At 44.7% G+C, this 19,672-nt stretch overlaps 2 protein-coding genes across 5 annotated transcripts in view; one reads left to right on the top strand and one right to left on the bottom strand.

Moving 5' to 3' along the window:
* ERI3 (ERI1 exoribonuclease family member 3) overlaps positions 1-19,672 on the top strand; it is a 790,890-nt gene that overhangs the window by 113,953 nt on the left and 657,265 nt on the right. The window lies entirely within an intron of this gene.
* Positions 1-19,672, bottom strand: part of RNF220 (ring finger protein 220) — a 537,115-nt gene that overhangs the window by 437,212 nt on the left and 80,231 nt on the right. The window lies entirely within an intron of this gene.

The following is a 19,672-nucleotide window of genomic DNA, read 5'->3' as shown; positions in this document are numbered from 1 at the left end:
AAACATTGCACTGAATGTAATATAGTGGTTTTGAGCCACATAAGGACAGTAGGAGCATTGTGTAACTTATGAGGTTTTAACTTTGTGCATAACTGAGATGCTGTGTACTGCTGATGCTGTGTACTGTCAAAATGTATTTTGACATATCTTATTCATAACAAGTCAGAATTGTGTTTTTACATTGAGAGTTTTTTCTTTGTTGTAACTCACAGAGTTCGGCTGCCAGGAGGCAGGGGTGGTCCTCCAGCTTCCACCTCCAGGCCCAGAACTTCTGCCTGAACATCTCTTTGGTGATCTTGAAGTGGTCCAGAATGGCCTTCTTCACGAGATCATAGCATTTTACCTGGGTTTTGAGACAAGACCCGCATTGCCACCTGGGTGCCACCTGTAAGGTAGGGCCCCAGGATGCCATTGTTCTTTGGGCCATTGGGCCATCTCCATGGTCCTTTCGAAGGTTTAGAGGTACACCTCAATGTCATCTTCCAGTGTAAGTTTCACTAGGAGCGGTGCCAGTGGTTGGAGGGCTAGGTTCGGAGTGGATGCAAGACAAGCATTGGCCCAGGCCCCGGCCATGTTGTGGACCAACATGGCCTGTGCCTCCTGCTGCTGGTGCACTCAATCTCTCATCATATTGTCCTGAGGGGCAGCTATCCATTGCGTAAACTGTGCCACATCAAATGGTGGGTTGGCCATGGGGTCAGTCATTGTATTGGTCTGGGTGTCTGCCATAAGGAGTGTTGTCTCGGGTGCTTGGAAGCAGACTGGTGATATCAGGGGCCGGCACCAGAAGGTGCAGATGGGTTCCGGAGGTCTTCGTATGGCCCACCAAGTTGTCACATTCCGCGGGGTCCGCTGGAGAAGGAAGTGCGGGCGTAAGCTCCAAGGTGGGTCTTTACACAGCAGCTTACTTTCCTCTATTAAGAGAACTGTCCATTGATTCCTACTCTTTGCTTCTTGTATTTAACCAATATTTTATCCATAAGAGAACACATTCCCTTATCCCATCACTTAAATTTACTTAGGAATCTTTGGTGAGGCACCCTGTCAAAAGCCTTTTGAAAGTCCAAGTATATAATATCTTATGGTTCAACATTTACATGCTTGTTCGTCTTTTCAAAAAACTCCAAAAGATTGGTAAGGCAAGAAGCCCTCAGTAGGCTTTGTCCCTATATGCGCCTAACAATTCTGTCTGATTACAGTTTCTACTAATTCGTCTTGGACAGATGTTAAGCTGACTGGCCTGTAATTTCCTGGTCCCCCTTTGGATTCCTTTAAAAATTGGTGTCACATTTGCTACTCTCCGGTCTTCTGGTACAGCACCTGAATTTAGTGATAAATTACATATATGTTAGTCGATAACAGTGCAATCCTAAGGAGAGTTACTCCGTTCTAAGCCCATTGAAATGAATAGGCTTAGATTGGAGTAACTCTCCTTAGGATTGCACTGTAACAATCTCACATCTGAGTTCCATAAGAACTCTCAAGTGTATGCCATCAGGACCAGGAGAGTTACTGGTTTTTAATTTCCCAATAGATCTAGAACTTTATTTCTGGTCACCTTAATTTGGCTCAGTTCTTCAGACTCCCTTCCAGAAAATAGGGGCTGTGGCATGGATACATGCCTCAAACTTTCCACATTGAACACAGAAGTAATTAGTCACTGAGGTTCTCTGTCATCTCTGCATCTTCCTTTAGCAATCCCTTTACTCCTTTGTCATCCAAAGGCCCTACTGCTTCTCAGGTATCTCCCTCTCCCTGTCTCTCAAATGTTTATTGTTTCTCTTGTTGATTTTAGCAACTCACTCCTTAAAGTCTCTTTTGCATGCCTAAGTCTCTAGTGCAGACATGTCAAACATATGGCCTGTCCATGGCTGTTATCCAGCCTGCAAGCAGCTGGGAGGGAAACCAGTCTGAATGTGAACCAGCAGGTCCTATATTGGAATATTATACCACAGGCCCATAGCTATAGTGAGGCCCAGGGGGCCAGGCCACTACATCCAACCTATTTATATTGCCCCTCCCCATTGGAGCGGCGGTGGGCCAAGCCCAGGCAGCAGTGGTCATGAGGATTGGGAGCGGGCTGCCCTGTGGCATCCTGTGCTGCTGGCCATAAGCTCCACAGTTGCTGACTGTCAAGCTCTCTGGGAGGTGAAGGCTCTCAGTGGGCCAGTTGTCCCACTCAAAGTCAGGCAAGTTAGGGTGGAGTTGGGAGGACCATCAACTTGGGGGGGCATTTGCTGGGAAGGCGGCGACTGCAAAAGGGCAAAAGTTCCTCTGCCGAGCATGCTGAGCCAGGAAGGGATGTTGGGGGCCAGCTATGGTGCAGTTGCAGTTGGGGCCAGCTATGGTGGAAGCAGCTAGGAGGGCCCAAGTTTGCCCTGGCCAAGCAGTAGCCGCTGCCACCCTAGGAACGTTGTTGTGAGAGTTGAAGCCGAAGAGCTGTGTTGGCAGTGAAGGAAAGAGGAGAAATCAGAAAGGTGAAGAATTTATTGATTCGAAGTGAAAGACTGCTGGGATTCCCACGCTAGGGCCCAAACAGCCGCCAAATAGGGAAGGGAGAGGGAGAGAGAGCTGGAGCTAAAGGCAGGTCTGCATAATATAGAAATTCCACCCTGAGGAGACAGGGGTGCCCTGGACATGCTGGGGGGGGGAATCAGCACAATGAAGAAATCTTAATTCCTGGGGCGCAGGGACTGGGGGGAGGGGAGAAAATAATGCACCCAGCCCCTGCTCTCTTCTGGTGTGATTTTGTGTTCCATAGCCACACCCCCTAAAATTTTACCCCTTGGACCCTCCCTACCTAAGATTTTCTGACTATGGGCCCCTGCTGAGGTGCCTCCCTTCTCCACATGTGAGCCACCCCCATCTTCCCCCAAATCTCCAAGGATTGCCCAACCCAGCATTGGCAACCATAAGGGGCAAGGAGGGCTGATTTGCCCCCACGCTCTGTGCAGCCTTTTCCCTTGGGGTCTGCCTGCTGCCTTGGCTGGGCTGAGACACACTGCTTGCTCCTGGGGCTGCTGGAAAGATGGCTACCTGTTCATGTGCCGCAGGTAGAAACTCTCGAGCACGACCTCCCCAAGCCCTGCCAAGCAGCTTCCTACTTGCAGGCAGTCCAGAGGAAGAGCCAACAGGCACAGATGCCTGTGCTAAGCCACTGGCTGGCTTACCAAATGTGCTCACTTATGTGACTGGCTGGGCCAGGAACACTGTGCACAGCAGCCTGGATGGAAGAGAAAAGCCCGGCGCTTGCTTCAGGGGCTCAACACGTGCAGAATGCCGAAGGTCAGGGGCAGAGAGGAGGCCTGTCCTTGGGTGAGCTGGAGCCTGCTAAACCACTGATCCAAATGTGCACAGCTCCTCTCCTGCCTCCCCCCCTCAGCAACATTAAATAAGAGGTGAAGCCCAAACTCACGCATGCTTCCCGTCTTCCCTGCACGCAAGCACTGACTTGTGTAACAGTCAGAATGGAAGCGGGGGTGGGTGGGTGGGGGTGAGGCAAAGGTCAGGGATGAGAGCAGGCTTTCAGAAAAGCACACTGGGTTTGCACACAGCAGAGGCAGGTGCTGGATGTGCAACTGAGCGCTTGCTCATGGGGAGTAAATTTTGGGTGGTTGGATAATGCTGTGGAGTTGGCAGGAAATAAAAGTTTGCAAAGGGCAACTGAAGTGGAGCTGGCACTTAAAGAAGGCTTGTGGTGTTGGGAAGCATCATAGCTACCCCTGTGGTTGGAGCTTGTTGCTGAATTTGGGACTTTGGCAGAGGGAGGTGAGGGATTGTGCAGCCACTTCAACCCCCTGCCCTCCTCGAAGCCTGCTGACTGCAGGAGTTTCTTTAAGGCAGGGTTTGTTGGGTTCTCCTGGTTGATGCCATTCGGCCACCTGTCTTTGGCTGCTGCACCTGAAGGAATGAAATGCAGCCCTTCATGCTCCAGCTCACTGGAAGTTTTTGAAATCTGTTAGTCCTCAAAGAGCCACACAAGTCTCTAGTTGTTGCACCTTGACTGTCAGTCGGGCAATAGCTCTCTGTGCTGTGCTAAACACCTTGTGCATATTGCACAAAGGGTGATTATCTAGGTGCTCAGGAGGGGTGTGGGTCACAGTCAGTGGTAAAATGTTTTCAGTACTCAGAGTTACATTTTATATTTTATGGCACACATGGCCCGGTCCAACAAAGTGATATATTTATGTCAAACTCAGCTCATGTAATGAATGAGTTAAACCCTTCTGCTCTAGTGTGTTCCCTCAGGGAGATATATGGAAAAGGGCATATCTCTACACAGAAAAGGGGCTAGACTTTTTATTTAAACGAAACCTGGGAATTTACAGAACCTGCTAACCCATCATTACAATGCTATATCAATATGTTAATATTTTTTTGCCTTTAAAAAACAACAACAAAAACTACTCATCTTCAGGACACTGGGAGAAAAGAAAAGAGAGTTGTTTGACACTGAGAACAGTCCAATCATCGAAAAGTGGACTGGAAGGGAGTGGGTGGGACAAGAAAATTGATAGAAATATTATACACGAGGAAAAAGGCATTTCAAAATAAGCTTACAGAAAAAAGCTCAAGGTAAAAGTCATCTCAAAAGAACTGGAAAAGGGAAGGAAACGAAAACACCGAAACAAAAAGTAAAGGCACAAAAATGTGTGTGGATAAATCAAAGCAGTATGGGGCCAGAACAAATTTAAAAACTCATGCAAAACCACCAGTGGTACTTACCGTGAGAGGTCATTCTCCTCTGAGTACAGGAGGACATATTGGTGTTTCCCACCACTTTGTCAGGGAGGCAGGAAATAGAATTTTTTCTTCTTCCTCTTCCTGTGCACTGGAACACCCATCCCTTCAGTTTTGGTAACTCCGAGAAGCAGTTCAACTGTAATAACCTTACTCATGAAAGAAACAATAAACAGTAACGAAATAACTCATGTGAATATAAACAGACATAATTGTAAAGAGCAAAGAGAAAAGTGAATTAGAACAGCAAGTGAAGTATGAGAGCGATGAATAGTGGTGGGCAATATGTCCTCCTATACTCAGAGGAGAATGACCCCTCACGGTAAGTACCACTGGTTGTTCTCCCTCTGAGTCGGAGGACATATTGGGTTTTCCTATAGCAGTAGTCTAACCATTGTGAGGGAACTCGCTCTCTTCTGAAAACACGTGCTGTAAGACTTTTCTGCCAAAAGCTGCTTCTGCTGAACTGTAGGCGTTAAGTTTGTAGTGTTGTACAAAAGTTGAGATAGAAGACCAAGCTGCAGCTTTGCACAATTCGTCTATTGAGGCATGATTGATGAATGCTGTGCTGGTTGCTGCGTTTCTAACGGAATGTGCAGTAATTCCCTTAGGCATCTCCATTTTCATTGCCTTATAGGCTTCGAAAATGCATTGTCGAATAGCATGACTAATAGCAGAGGGTGACACTTGTGAGCCAATTTTTGGTTGAGTAATATTGATAAACATAGCGTCTGTCTTTCTAACTGGCTGAGTCCTAATCAGGTAAGCTTTGAGGCAACGCCGTACATCCAAAGTGTGCCACACCCTTTCTCTGGGATGTTTTGGATCCGGACAAAATGAAGGTAATTGAATGTCTTGGGACCTATGAAACCTCGATACTATCTTGGGTTGAAAGGTAGGATCCGTGCGAAGTACGACTTTATCTTTGTGAAAGATGCAAAGTTTTTTCTTTACAGAAAGTGCGTTAATTTCCAAAACACTTCTGGCTGAAGTTATAGCTACTAGAAATACAGTTTTTAAACGCAACCACTTTAGCGAAATCTCCTGAATGGGTTCAAATGGTGGTTTAGTAAGAGCCAATAGAACTGTGTGAAGACGCCATGTTGGAAATCTGTGCACCTGTGATGGACATTTATGAGAAGCTCCCCTCAGGAATCTCTGTATGTGAGCATGCTTGGAAATGTCCACATCTTGTACCAAACCAAACACCAAGGATAAAGCCGCAACCTGCCTGCGAAGTGCTGCAGGCTTCAAGTCAGCAAGTAGACCGTCCTGCAAAAACTTCAGAATGGCTTGGATCGATGGAACCAGTGGATCTTTGGATTTTCTGCAAAACCACCTGTGAAAAGCCTTCCATGTGGTGTTATACATCCTTTGTAGACACCTTTCTTGACACCAATTGTGTGTTTGTAATCTCAGGAGAATAACCCAACCTCAGGAAAGTAGCCCGATCAATTTCCACACGGTCAATTGAAGCCATTCTGGATGAGGATGCCAGATGGGACCCTGTGACAGCATGTCTGGGGATATTTCCAGTCGGAGTGGTGGAGATACTGCCAGTCTCCAAATGGTAGAAAACCATGGACAACGTGGCCACCAAGGTGCTACTAGTAGAATCTGTGCTCCCTGATGTTGCACCTGTCGTAGGAATTAGGGTTTGTAGAATCTTTCGGGATCAAGTGCCGTGTTCTACTGGAGAAAGTTTTCCTTCCAGACGTTTCATTCTCAGCTGCGGAGAACATCCTCAGTGGCGTTGCAGCCGGAGCAGGCGCTCTGACCTTCTTGGCTGCTGTGCATCACTTGATCCCGAAAGATTCTACAAACCCTAATGATGTTACCAGCCGTGAAAACCTGAAATCTTTGATGTCGTAGGAATCTTGCTAATACTGGAATTGGAGGAAACCCCAAGGCCACTGTACTGACAGGACATCCACCACTGACGCTTCCGGATGGAAGAATCTGGTGCAGAACCTGGGGAGTTGATGACTGATGTGTGATGCGAACAAGTCTGTGACTGGTTGCCCGAACTCGTTGACTATTCATTGGAACAGCAATGTCTTCAGCTTCCATTCTCCTGGTTGAATGACTGTTCTGCTGAGCCAATTCGCTTGAACATTGGTAGTGGCCTTGATATGTTCTGCTCTGATGGATGTTATGTGCTGTTCTGCCCAGCCGAACAGGATCTTTGCTTCTTTGGCTAGTGCTGATGATTTCGATCCCCCCTGATGATTCAGGTAAGTTTTGGCAGTCACATTGTCTGTTCGAATCAGAATATGCTGTCCCCTCACCTGGTTGGAGAAAAATAGCAAGGTTAGACATATGGCTCTCAACTCCAGTATGTTGATCAGGAGTCGTGATTCCAACTGAGACCAGCGACCCTGTGTCGGAATGTTGTCTAGAGCGGCCCCCCAGCCCGACAGACTGGCATCCGTGAATATGTGAACCTCTCTGGGAAGATAGTAGATCTTCCCTTGAAGAAGATTGGTTTCTTTGGTCCACCACTTCAAGAAGTGCTTGACTGCTAGGGGAACTATGATCTGCAGATTTTGTTTCTGTATAATGTGAATTTGATAAGGCCAAAGTAGAAGCTGGAGTGGTCTGGAGTGTAGTTTGCCCCACTGCACCACATCGATATTTGAGATGAGTAATCCCATTAATTTGGCCGTCAGTAGAGGAGTGCGCTGTTCCTGCATGACTGACCTTGCTAATTGCTTGGCTTTCTGTACTTTCTCGGGGGTGAGAAATAAAGAGTTCCTTCTGGTGTCTATAATCATCCCAAGATGTTCCAATCGTTGAGTTGGTTCTAGTGAGTTCTTGGGAAGATTGATGAGAAATCTGTGTTTCTGAAGACACCGAATAGTCGTCTGAACATCTGAATAAGATCTCTGTTTGGAGGGTGACCGAATCAGCAGGTCATCCAGATATGGATATGCATGGACTCCCTGTTGTCTGAGATAAGCCACCACATTCACCATCACTTTCATGAAGCCTCTGGGGGCTGTGGCCAACCCAAATGGGAGTGCCCTGAACTGGAAATGGCGACTTCCTACACAGAAGTGGAGGAACCAACGATGAGCTGGAAGGATCAGCACATGTAGGTACACTTCTGTTAAATCCAAGGAAATGAGGAATTCCCCCGGTTGTAGAGCTTCTGTAATTGTCTTGAGAGTCTCCATACGAAAATGCTGAAGTTTTATGAACCTATTTAGGAACTTGAGGTCGAGAATTGCTCTCCAGTCCCCATTCTTCTTGGGTACAGTGAAGAAAATCGAGTACACTCCTTGACCCTTCTGGTTCACTGGAACAGGTTCTATGGCCAGTATTTCAAGTAGGTGTTGTATCGCTTTGTCCATAATCGCCCTTTTTGTAGCAATGTGACAAAGGGGGACCTTAGAAAACGTTCTGGTGTTCTTTTGAATTCTATAGCGTAACCGTGTGAGACTATTTCTAATATCCAGCAGTCTGCCTTGGATACCACCCAGGCTCTTTGGAAATGCTGTAGTCCCCCTACCGGGCTCGAAAGCAGTCACGCCTTGTTGGACTTGGACTCCCTGTCCTGTTTGTCTGATCGGTCTGTGTTTTGTCTGGAGAACCTGGAATTGGCGAATCCCTTTCTGAAGGGCTGTCTAGGCTGGTTCTAAGATGACTTTCTGTTATCTTGTCTTGGTCTGGCCAGGGTGTGGGAAGAACGAAAGGACTGTGAAGAGAAACCTCTTCTATCTGACTGTCGGAGGTTTTTTGGCATAGCTTTTTTCTTATCTTTTGTCTCTATTAGTATTTTATCTAAGGAGCTGCCAAATAATTTTCCCCCCTGAAAAGGATAAGAAATCACTATATGTTTTGAATGGTTGTCAGCAGGCCATGCTCTAAGCCAAACACCTCTTCTCACTACAGCCCCAGAGGCCAGATCCCTGGAACAAAATGTGAGTGCGTCTAGGGAGGCATCAGCAGAAAATTCTGCCGCCTTAAGTAATCTAGTGGTCCCATCCAGGAGTTTTTTATTATTTTCCGGTAACAACTGTGTAAGCCTCCTGGCCCAAGCAATCACTGCCCTGGATACAATGGAAGAAGCTGCACAGGCTTTTACTGCCATGGACACCGCCTCATGTGATCTTTTCAATGCTAAATCAATTTTTCTATCCCAATTATCCCTGAGGGAACCATGACCATCCTCAGACACTAACCCTGTTGTCTGGAGGGCCGTCACTGGAGCGTCCACCACCAGTACCTGCAACATTTCATTTGCAAACCCCGGTAAATCATATAACTTCTTAACAAACCCCTGGAACTGCCAGTTAGAATTACCGGTAGGTTTCCCCCATTCAGCCTCAAGTTGCCTCTCAAAGAACTGTGGGAAAGGGAACACCTTCACTGAGGTAGATGAACCAGGGAAGAATTCTCTATCCCTGGTAGTCTTATTTCTAGGGTTAGTCCCTGAATTGGCATCCTCCTCAGAGGAGGAGGAGTCTTGAAGTGCTAAAGCTGCCATGACCCTAATAGGTACTGGTGGTCCTCAGATTTAAAAAATCGAATGGACTGCTTTGGAACACTGACATCTTCCACCTCCTCATTCAGTATAAAATCGCCTTGATCTTTGGACTGAGACACAAAATCAGAAGCAGCATCCTCTGATTCCTCTCCTGTGGGCCTGTACCCTCAGACTTGCTTTCTGGCTGCCTTAGTTGGCCAGATGCCCTCATTTGAAGGCTGCTGTAAAGGACGCCGTGGGAGGGAAGGTGGAGGAGGGGATGGTGATCTGGATCCCACTGATCCTGCACTCAAGGTCTCATTACAGCAGGCATTAAAAATTTCTGCTCTAATGCACTGCTGTAGCATGTGCATAAACTCCCTAAGAAAAAGCCCCCGAAGGTTTGGTACATTACCAGACAGTGGGACCTGTGTTGTGTCACTTGTGGAGGCTTCTCCCACCAGGGTTTGCTGTCCTGTCGCACCTCCCGACTGGAGGTTGGTAACTGAAGCGGCAGCCGCGGTTTGGGAATCATGGTGCCCATCGGCCGAATTCTGCACCAAAAAATCACTCCTAGAATGGCCACCATCTCTAGCGACCTGTTGTAAAGGAGGAGGCTCTGCACGCTTCTGCCCACGGTGATCCAAGTCACTTGAGTGGGACACGTTGCTGGGAACCGCTACAAGCCAAGCAGGCATGTCAGTACCAGTTTCTTCTCCCGCGACCTCCGTCTGAGGCTAACGATCAGGCGCATCTTTCAGGAAGTCATCTCTAGAGTGATCCATTTGCGCTTCTCTCGCTACGTGGCAAAGTGTCTGCTTTGAAGTAGCCGCGGCAATGCTATTGTTGATCAATATGGAGATTTGAAGCAAGTAAGATCAGAATACAAGTAGGAAAGAGTAAAGACAGATGTAAGTTATTCAAGAAAGGTGGAGTAAAGTGGAAGAGGAAGGAAAAAAGCTATGGAGCTATGCTCAAGTAGTTGCTCTCCCTCTTGAGGCAGGAAAGAAACTGAAGGGATGGGTGTTCCAGTGCACAGGAAGAGGAAGAAGAAAAAATTCTATTTTCTGCCACAGTGGTGGGAAACACCCAATATGTCCTCCACCTCAGAGGGAGAAAAGCTCTTATGCATGAGATGAGTTTCTGATCTGATCAGCTTGGTGACTTCAAGCATCGCATTAAGTGGATCAATTTTTCACCTGCACAGTAGCTTTTTCTGCACACACACATACCCATGTCAGTGCCATGGTCATGTCATTAACCTGATCTTCTTTAAAGCACAGAATTACTCACAGCTTATCCCCTTCTTTGCACCTAGGCAGTTGAATGTATCCATAAAATGACCAACACTGGATATGCCTACTGTGCCTGTGCTGTCAACAGTATCTATTCATGAAATGTGCTGTCAACAGTATCTATTCATGAAATAATCTCAAGAACTGGAAGATTAGCTAGGTGGTTAACAGGTAAACACAAACGGCAAACAGAGACATTTTAGTAGTAAGTCTCAACTCAAAAATCTGTTTTTCTTTTATCTGTTTCTTTAAAAATTGTAGGCAGCAGCAAACAGATGGAGGTAGACAGAAATAGTCCAAACAGGCAAATACATTCAAATTTACTCAGACAGATCTGGACAGCCTATTGAACAATCTGATTCCTAATGACAACCAGCAAGCATGACATGAGCCAAACCATGGCATGACATGAGTTAAACCAGAAGGTGATCAATAGCAGACTTTTCTTTTAAAATCATAGGGCATAGTAAACTACTATTAGTTTCTATGGCAATCCAACTATCTCCTTCCTTTAGAAGCAATTGCAATTTACTATGCAGTTCATGAGATTATTTCAGATAATCTAGGAACTATCAACTGACAATTCACTCCCCTCCTCAGCCTCCCAGAGCACAAGGCAAACTATACCTCTCACCTAAGAATGTCAAAGATTTCTGGTGCAGTCAAAATGGTAAATGCAAGTCTCAGCTGTACTCAATCTAAAATGAGAATTTCATTCTCACTTTCTTGGTGGAGGTTTTACCAGATGTAAGAGGAGGAAGAGGATTTTAATCATTACCTATTCAATGCCTCCCCTCCATAAAATCAAGCCTAAAAAGCACCCTTAGGCCAGGAACGTGACAAAGAAATTAATAATTAATCAAAATCCCTAGCAGCCCAGAAGAGCATGACACTTTAAAGCATGCATTCGAAAAGAAGCCTAAGCACACAAGCCAAAACCGTTCTTTGAACACCAGCACCTAGGCACTTTTGCAGACGCAAGATTTATGCAGCTATTCCAGCAAGCCAGTTCAGAGAGGCCCTTCTCGACAGCTCACCCTAATGCCATTCTCAGAAGTCACTTGCTTTTTTCTCCATTGCCTTTTTTATTGTTTCAACTTTTTTGTTTTCTTTCAGGATAGGAAAGAACAGAGAGAAAAAACCCACACCACTTTAAACTTTAAGATTATTAAAAATATAAAGCAAGAAAGGAAGCAGAAGCAGGGGGAGGGAAGGGCGGAGGATATTTTCTCTTGCCTGAAAAGAAGGGCCTTTTTCTTGTTCAATCCGCCTTTGAAAGAGTCTGGCCCCATAATGATCTTTACCTTTCTAGCTGCCTGTTGCTTTTGATAAAGGTGAAGAGGAACAACTTGTGTTGGGCTGAGAAGAACAAATCCTTTCTTTTGTTCTTGGCAAACATCTTTGCTAATTGCTTCTGGTTGCTTTCTCTGTTCTCTGTTAACACTTGGAAAAAGCAGAGAAACAGAGTTCAGAAAGAAAAATATGAGTAAGAAAGGGAGTGGAATCTTTTGGGGGAGGGTTTCAGACGGCAAATGAACAATGCTGAGATACAGGAAGAGAAGAGGGAGAAAGTCAAGGGAATGTCTCAGAAATAAATAAATGACCCAATACTGCATGGATGAGCCCCATCCTTCCTATCAGCATTTACAGGGGGCAATACGTTTTATTCATTGCCAGGCCTGACTTATCACAGCCTTGTTTTTAATGAGGTATAATAAGGAGAACATTTTGTAACAACACGGCTCCTCTATTTTATCCGACAAACAGCTGTGTCATGGCCATCACTGGGAGAATGAATCATATCTCTCTGCCTGCATACACGAACTCCCATGTAATTACCCTTGCATCTTAAATAAAGCAGGCCCTAAACCTGTCGCTCAGATTACAAGCAAGTGGGGCAACCCTCGTAACTGTGGCCTCTATCATTACAATTAATTTATCACAGAAGCGCTAAGATTAGAGACTGGAATTAAAACACAGTAAGGAGGGTACGACTGTGATGACAACAAATGGAGGGGGGGAGACACAGGGACAGTTTTATTTTAAGGGTTGAGCAGCCTAATTCCTTAACTAAATTTTTTTTGGGGGGGGGTTTCCTCTGCTTTACGCAACACTCATATTTTACCATGTTAACAACTGGATATTCCATCCCAGAAAAAAGAATGTAAAAAGAATTTCAGCCAAGATCAGGACTCAGATTCAGTGGGAGCTCACAGGAGCATAGCTCCTGAACCTTTCTGGCAGTTCCACCTCCTCCTTCCCACCTTGTCCATTGAATAGAAGGTGTAGCTGCATAACAATCCCTGGATGAGCTTCATCACCTTATTTTCTACAAAACGACCCCTGGCCAAGACTATTGGGAAATATAAAGACAGCCTTCGTCATATTGGTGGTTATGTATAAGATACAAAAATACATTAAACTAAAATCTTGACATGTAGAATTATTAATTTGTATATCATATTTGATGAGTATAATTATGTATATATTATTTTACATGTATACATGCATTGACATAAAACTTTGCAGGAATTGGAAAATGCCATCTTGTATAACATTTATACCTTCTCAGCTTGCATGCACTCAAAGTAACTACTGAAGTACTTCCTATATTTGTTGGTTTATTATTGAACATATGAAGCTGCCTTATAATGAATCAGACCCTTGGTCCATCAAAGTCAGTATTGTCTTCTCAGACTGGCAGCGGCTCTCCAGGGTCTCAAGCTGAAGTTTTTCACACCTATTTGCCTGGACCCTTTTTTGGAGATGCCAGGGATTGAACCTGGGACCTTCTGCTTCCCAAGCAGATGCTCTACCACTGAGCCACCGTCCCTCCCTGGGAAGCTTCTTGTCAGTGCAGGTCTTTTCACTTGAATTCATTAAATTAAAGCCCTGAGTAGTAAAGAGATTTGCACTGATGATACGTACAAATAATTTATAAGATTTTCACATTCTACAAAGCAACTAAGTTTGAAATGTGATTTTCCAATTGCAAATGTTGCCTATTTTCTTCTTCAAAAGAATACTTTTACCCCCCCCCCCGCTTTTTTAAACCAACTCTATTGTCCCAGATAGCCCACTTCATAATCTGGCAACCTGCTGAGGAGGGGAGGATCAAATTCCAAAGCTCATATTTAGGCACTAACTTGGAGGAAGGGAGAGTGATGAGGTTCCAAGCCAAAGGTATCTTGCTCAAAAACAGAATACAGAATTTTTTATATTGTTTTGGGACAACATGAGAACAGCCCAGTAATAAGTCACCTGTGCAGTCCCATATCAATGTATCCTGAAGGAAATGGCTCCCACACATCATTTTAACCATGTCCTATCATTAGCATCTAAACAATTTCAGGTTTGGGGGCAAATGGAGAACGAAGATATATGCCCTCAATATCTTGATAACTCCTTTCCTGTGGGCACTGTCTACAATTACGCACTTCCTAACAAGGCACTCCTTTGAGAGGCTATGACAGATGGTTTCATGCTTAAGGAGAGTATCAAAGGACACAAAAAACAGACAGGCAAGTTATTTCACACTGTAATCACAGTAAACGCACATTAAAACAAAGAAGAGCTTTACTGGGATTTGATAAAAATGGGAAGCTATCAGAAATCTCTATTCCTTTCAGAAATGTGTAAAGTAAAAGCCAGTAGAGCAACTTAGGGACACAATAACTGTGTACTAGCACAGCTAGCCCTGTCAGCCATCCGGATGTGCTGTTAAAATACAGCAAGTGCCACCTAAATTGAAAATCTCCTAACAAAACAGCAGCCTTCAACAGGCCACCCAAGGTCATGTAAATTCAGGAGATTATTCATCCCTAACTCTCCTCATCTATCACCCGCCTGTGTTATTGATCTGCTCTTCCAAGGAAGCAGGGCCATGCCATCCCTGTGCTGAGCCCTGCAAATCCACCCAGATATGACCACTGAAGAAGTAACTAAGACTGTTTGGCAGAGCCTAGTTTCTGCACACCCTATTTTAACCTGACCATGGATTCTGCAAGTTCAGACAAGGGAATCTCAGCCCTCCTGAAAACTTGATTGCTAGATAACCTCTACTGGACAGGCCAAAGGTACAGGCATAAGATGAGCATGTGTCAAATGCACACCTTCTATCTTCACTGTAGACCAATTAGAAGTATGGCAGTTACCCTTTTCATAACATCACCATACTGGCTCTACAGATACCACAAAACAGAATCCACAAGAGTCAAAAGCAATTCCAGGAATCCATCCTCTCTCAGGGAACAAAAGTCTGTTAGATTCTAATACCAAAGAAATGCTCTTCAGATCTCAAACATTCCTTCACAGATATTCCTAGTATCTCAGACCTTAAGCAGAAATCATTAAATGTCCTGGCCAAGGTACCTGAGATGAAGTCAGTGCTGCAGGAGGCATATAGGATTCACCTACCCCCCTCATACCTCCAGCAACCACTGCCAACTTGGCCAGAAATCCTAGGATAGGAACCTGGACAGCAAGTAACCGTAGCGACTGCACATAGGCAACACCACCTCCCTCCAAGGGCCCAGGCACCAGTTTGATGATATCTCCTAGCACCTGGACAAAAAAGACAATGCTGGGGAAGAGCAAACCTCAGAAGCCATGGGCCAGCTGACAAGCAAGGAAGCAGCCAGCAGAATCGCAATCATGATGGCCAGGGTGGGGCACAGGAGGGGTCCACACATGCAAGAAACTGGAAGGAGGCAGACAGAGAGATCCTGGCCAAAGGCCTCCTGGGAACTGATCAGTGAAAGAAATATTATGATTGGATTAGAAGTGTCTTGGCTCTGGCAGTTAACTCACCACAACAAATTTGTTTCTATTTCTCTCTGGAGATCACAGTCTCAGAGTCTGTCCTAGGGGTTATCTTTCCATACTACAGCTTCATTAGGATCTCTTAACTGGTTCTAAAGGATATGCCTTCCCTAATTTTTAATTTTTAATTTGTTAATTTATTTTCTTGCTGAAACTCAGTTATTAATTATTTCAATAGGTAGTATCTCTTTTGAAATCTATCCATATACTGTACAGTATTCCTTAACTTAATGCAGCATAATGTATGGTGATGTTATAAATAGTTCTTCTGGAAGACCTATTTCTCTGGCTAAATTTCCCCTGCTCCAGATGAGAAAAAGCAAAAAATAAGATGTTCAACTGTGAGAGATTCTCTCCTTTTTCTAGGGGAGACCTATCCAATAGATGGACTGTGAACAAAAAGTGGCCCATCTGCCATGCTTTCCAACAATATTTGCCCTTCTCCAGATTATGGGAGAAGGCAAAAGAAGAAGGGGACGGTAAAAGATGAGATGGCTGGACAGTGTTACTGATGTAACAAACACGGATTTGAGCAGACTTCGAAGGATGGTGGAAGATAGGACTGTGCGACTGAACAACAACAACAGATTATGGGTGCTGCACAAACTATAAGGAAGTCATGGGAACCAGCTTGCAAGATATATTTTCAAATTCCCTGCAATACTGCAAAAATGCCACTCCACAGGATTGCCAACTTCCATGTGGAGCCCAGAGATCTCCTGACATTACAACTGATCTCCAGACTACAGAGATCAGTTCCCCTGGAGAAAATGGCTGCTTTGGAGGGTAGATCCCACTGAGGTCTCTGCCATCCAGAAACCTCTCCCTCCCCCAGGCTCCACCCTCAAATCTGCATGAATTTCCCAACTCAGAGTTGACAACTCTAATATTTTAGTACATGTCAGGACTGCTGAAGATACAGAGAGTTCTTCAATCATACCTTTCATTTTGCACTTGGCTTTCAACAATACCAGTGTAACATTCAACCCAAAAGGTACATCCCAGCATCTTGCACTTTATTGACATTAACAGTGAATCTTGAGCTGAATGCAAGCCACACTGTGGCCATGTGTCCTGCATTAACTATGAATGGTAATGGCCCTTTTAGTGATTGAGTCATGCACACTTGTTTGAGTAGTACAGTTCTCAGAATCTTGAAGAAGTCTCCTTGGGGAAATATTAAAAGTGGCCAAAAGAGACATGCATTCATCTGCCAGCCTTCCTAGTTGGGATTTTCATTGGATCAGGAAAGCAAACACCCACACTTTGGCCACTGGGTTTAACAGGATGCTGGACCAGATGGCCCAACGGTCTCATCCCGGAAGACACTTCTTATGTTCAATCCATGGACATTCACTACAGATAAGTACCTTAGAAAAGGGTGGACTGTGAACTCCACCTCTTGCATTTATTGTCAGGGATGCTTTTCCCAAACCAATGACCAGTAAGAGAGAATCATGACTTCAATTAAATACATTCACCTAGTTACATTTAGAGCAGTACAAGCCACAGTTGATTTCTTAACTTGAACACCTCTGCTCTGGAGTAGACACACAACACACAATAGCTTGGATCTTGCCTAGATTTCCACAGGCATAAGGAAGGAGGTGGTGTAAGAAAAAGCCCCCTACTTTTCATACACATGGACATCATGATCACCAGTATGGTTGCCAGGGTGCCTGGAGTTTTGACTCACACACATCTGCTCTAAGAAGTGGACTTTGCCCACAGTTTCTAAGGCTTATGTGAATACTATAAGCCTCAGCTTTGCAGCAGCATTCTACGTCTCTGGATGGGTGTTAGCCAGAACTACAGACGAGCCTCACAATCTCGGCCATTGCAGTGGAAGAAGCCATGCCGCCATGACCTGTACAGGCAAACAGTTTCCAGCCTGTTTCCATGAACCAAAGGCTAACACCACCAGAATCCATCTTGTTTTCCTGACTCCATTACAGCAAAGCAAGAGACTCACATATCCAACAGCTGCTTCAACTTCTGCATAAGGCAATCCAGCTTATTTTAGGCATGGATCCTGCCAGACTGCCTAAGCTTTTGTCCAACGGAACCCAAGACAAAGGATGGTGCCAGAAGAGGAGTAAAGAAGAGGAAGAACAGCTTCACTCAGAGCCATAGTTATTGTATAAATCAGGTGTCACCTTAGGTATCAATTTGGCCATCTATTGTCACCTTTTAGATAAGTTTTGATAGCTTTAATCCCCTCCACCCCAATAATTTCTCCCATTCTTTCCCTTAATGGTCATCCTGGAGCCTCCCCCTTTGGCCCATTGTTACCTGGAAGTCCAATCAGGTAACCAGGGCCAAGTCTGTTCATTGGCCAGGTATGGGCATCCAATCAGGTGCCCCCCAATAAACTGGCTATTGGCTGCCGCATAAGTCCAGCCCTTATGCTCACTGCAGAGCCTCCCCTTTTTCTGAGGTCATGTACCAGCTGACCACCTGTCATCTGCCCCTGTACCTCCCATCCCCTAAGGGCTCAAGGTAGTCCTTATAACCTGTGACGCAGCTCCCCACAGGTGTGTATCTAGCAGTACCCCATTCCTGCTGTTTAGATACATCCCTGATTCTTGGCCAGTTGGGGGTCCCCTTCCCCCTAGTCCTCATTTGTCGCCATTGGAGCCTTCCTTGAAGACTATGATCGGTAATTATCATCCTGTTTGTCCATCCTTATGTTACCTCTATGCATTTCTCTCTATTTTTATTAGGACTGTATGTGTGTTATATGTATCCATTACCTTGTATGTGTGTTCAATAAGTTTCTGTAATAAAAGCATAATTGTTTTACTTAATTAGTGTCCTTGGCAAATTTAGCAATAATTTCTGGAGGTGGAATCCTGTATAAATAAGATTCTAGATCCCTTTTAAGCCAAAGGTGCCCACCTGTCAATTTCCCAACCTCTTTTGAGGGCATTTTGGCTTACAATGGTTTTTGCCAATTCCCCCTTTCCTTGGGAGACCTTTGATTGCCTCCAAGCTTTCTCTGGGGCTCCCCAGTTCTACAGTAGTGGCATTTTGAGCTGCCAAAGGAGGGAGAAATTAGCAAAATTTCTCCTCTTGCACCTGCAGAAATTTAGGCAGGATACAACCCACAGTGCTGTTACAATGAAGACAATAATGGAAATGGTTTTTAATGGAAATGAAATAAAATCCTATGGGGGGGGGGCATGTTAAGACAGCTCCATGTCCTAAACTTCTGTGCCTTGAAAAGTTAAAATTTTTAATTACAAAAATATTCTAACTGGATAAGGCAAATCATTGCCTTGATGCAGGGCAGCTGCCACAACTTATAGCAAAGAACTCAATTGGGGGGAGGGGTAAAGATGGGGGAGAGAAAAGGCCTGATTTCAGTTACCAAGATGCTTCCATACACCACACCACCCCATTCACAAAATGGTGCTGAAACCAAAATGAAGCAAGCAGCCCCATATGTCATAAGAATTAAAGGCACAGTTCCCACTTTGTAATGATGCTTTTACAGAAACTGTTCCACTGTAAAACTTTATGATTTGAATCTTTATAGCTGCCAGCAGAGCACATGTTCACTGCCTTAAATTATAACTTAATATCAGCAGAATCTAGTGCTTTCCAGCACTCCCTTTTGATAAAGTTTGTTCCTGTCCACTATCCATCAGTCTCCCTTGGCCATGGCCTTGAGAGGACATTAAATGTTGGAATCAAAGCATTACTGGGACACATCTGGAGATACTTTCCTATATGGAGGTTCATCAGTACTAAATGTACATGAACAGCTACACACAGAGGCTTTGTTATGGATCTGTTTACCACCATGATGGCAAAAACACTAAAAGGCTAATAGAACAATACGTATATCAATAAAGGCAGTTAAAGAGCTGAGATAGGCTTGGTGGAGCCAGCACCCTTGTCCGGCTTTAGACATTCCCTCAGATTTTTTTTTAAAAGCCACTTGTGCACTAATCAGAATGAGAATAGACCATTCTTAAGAAATCTACGTGTTCTTTCCAATTCCTGGTCAATAAAAGAAGGAACACACAAAGCATCAGCTGGGCAGGGCTAGAAGATACTGTGGAAAGTCAAGCTTTGAACCTCCCTGTCTATAAACAGGAGATGGAGTTCACAGGCCCCCAATGCAGAGGCAATGAAAGACAGCATTTAGGGTAGCAGACAAAGGGGTTCTTAAAATCAGATCCATTAAAAGGCAAGGAATATAGCCTCCAGTGGACTCATGTCCTATAAACTCTGTTTGTCAGAACTTCCTGGAGTTCCTAACTTGCCAGAATTCTTCCAGACAGTTATAAAGTTATCCAGAAGAAAGAACTACTACTTTCTGAACAGAAGACTTTTTGAACTA

The sequence above is a fragment of the Heteronotia binoei genome, chromosome 2 (assembly GCF_032191835.1).
Source record: "Heteronotia binoei isolate CCM8104 ecotype False Entrance Well chromosome 2, APGP_CSIRO_Hbin_v1, whole genome shotgun sequence".
Classification (NCBI taxonomy): Eukaryota; Metazoa; Chordata; class Lepidosauria; order Squamata; family Gekkonidae; genus Heteronotia; species Heteronotia binoei.
Note: the sequence above shows the minus strand (reverse complement) of the source record. Positions and strands in the feature narration are given on the sequence as shown.